We start from the raw sequence: 2,272 nt of genomic DNA on the forward strand, positions 1-2,272 counted from the left end.
AGTAGCTGGCTCAAAGATACAGTAAAACATGTCATGGCCAGTTCATCACTTTGCAGCAGTCTTTTTTACTTAAAAGGTCTTATTTAGTATTCTCTCTGTTTTATGATTCCACAAACCATATTTTCATAACTTTGTCATCCATCCATAAGAAGAATTTAATATCTTTCTTTTATTAGGTAGATTTTGTTCAGTGCATGGTGACCTTTTGGGGGGATAACAATGACAGTGTTTACATACTGTTGTACATGTGTTTTCTCATCAGTAGTGTTATCCACAGCATTTACTGTACACCATTATGATGCACAAGACCTGGAAATTTAAATTGGTGTAAGAAAAAACTCTTAATCTCAGACTACTTACAATATGATTGAAGAGAGTATATAAGTAAAATCACGTGAACAAGATGGTAGCATGTGTGCAGTTGAGAGGAAAGTGAGATCAATTTGTCTCGGGTGATGAGTTTTTTTTGGGGTTTGGTCATGTTATACTGAAGCAAGAGCAGAAGTATAGGCAGACTGAATGACAGAGAACATTGCAAGGATAAGAAACTCAGGAAACAAATGTCTAGAGTAGTGGTAGAAATGATGCATAGACTTCTGAAGTTAAAGCGGTTGAGGCAACTAGTGAGAAGTACAATCTGAGAATTGGGGTGAATGTATATTTCAGTAACATATTTTCACAAGTAGATTTATTTTTCACCTCCATTTATTTACATGCCCACAAATCCTAGGCCATTAAGAATGCATTCTTCTGAACTTGTAACTAAAATGTCTTAGATATTCCAAAAGAGAAAAGAACACATCATGTATAGTTCTCACTACTTGCCGCCTTCAGTTTTCTGATGTAATTCCTAGAACATTCTGTCTCCCTTCCCATGACTCTCACTGCCAGATTTTTAATCATAATGGATTCCGCTAAAGCTCTTTGAATTTCCTGTTTAATCCATATTCAGTAGGAGAAATAACACGTTTCCTTGTCTTTTTGTTTTTTGTTTATTTTGGTAGAACTTAGAGTGACTGTTGGAGAGATTTGGTTTAAATTTAAGAAGCAGAAAAACTACGATAAGTAAAAAACAAAACAACAAACCACAATGTATACAGGATCAACGGAATTTTTAAGATCTTAAAATAGTTAAATTCCCCAAAAGTAAAAAAACCGTGCAAAGAAATGTGACCATACAGAAATCTGGAGAGTAAAAATCTGTTGTGAGCTTTTCTTCCTTTGCAATAACTCTGACCACCATTTAGGTCAATTTGGGCAATAAAACTCAAAACACCAGTTTACATTTTTAGCGCGGTATAGAATCTCCCACAGATGCGGTATGTCTCAGGCCATTTGGAAGATTCAGGATCTGCCACATTCCAGACTCTCAGGAGGACACTTCGGAATCTAAAGCATCTTTTAATGTCCACATGTCCTAGGTCAGGGTCTGATGGCACCAAGACACTGCACCCCACACAGGCGGGAAGGAGAAGGGGCTGCGGAATGCAGACCTGGGAGGGGACCGCTCAAAAGCCGAGAGGCAGAGAAGAAAGGATTCTTAGTGGGTATGACGCAGGAGGCAGATAAGGATGGGGCGGCGGACCAAGGTCACACGCCAGGATACTGCAGACTTTGGACTCAAACCGGAGTCCCTGACTTCAAGCCCGTTGTTTCTGCCTGTGTCCCGGGGGTAGCTGGGCGAGGTCCCCACGAAGGAGGCAGATCTGAGGCGCCGGGAGCCCCGGGGGCTGAGCCACGAGGCCGCGCTGCACAGACGGGCGGTCAGGCGGACCCAGGGGTCCCGGGCCTTGGTGCGCCCGCTCGCCCCGCCCTCGCAGCCCCGCCCCCTCGCAGCCCCGCCCCCAGGGTCGCTCTCCGCGCCTGCGCCGGGATGCGCCGGGCCGAGGGGCGGGAGCGCGCCCGTCTGCGGGCTGCGTCCTCGGGGTGCCCCGCCCTCAGGTGCGTCCTGCGCGGGGCGGAGCGCGGCTTCCGGCGCCGCGCCCTCCCCTCTCCGACCCTGCCCTCCCCGTCCTGCAGCGTCGGGGGCGCGCGCGCGCGCGCGCGGCCGCCCTCTCGGACACTGTTCCGAGCTGTGGTCCCCGCAGGCTCCGCGCGTCCCGGCCGGTCGGCGCTCGGCCCGGCCCTGAGGTGACGCGGTCGCCCAGGGCTGCAGGGTGTGAGGCCCGCCGGGGTGGCTGTCACCCCTGGGAGGGGGTGAGGGGTCGAGGAGGGGCGGCCGGCGGGGGGGGGGCGGGGGGGGCGGCCGGGGGGGGCTGGGGGTCGGGGGGCA

This window comes from Lipotes vexillifer, unplaced genomic scaffold (genome assembly GCF_000442215.2).
Source record: "Lipotes vexillifer unplaced genomic scaffold, Lipotes_vexillifer_v1.1 scaffold664, whole genome shotgun sequence".
NCBI classification, from domain to species: Eukaryota; Metazoa; Chordata; class Mammalia; order Artiodactyla; family Lipotidae; genus Lipotes; species Lipotes vexillifer.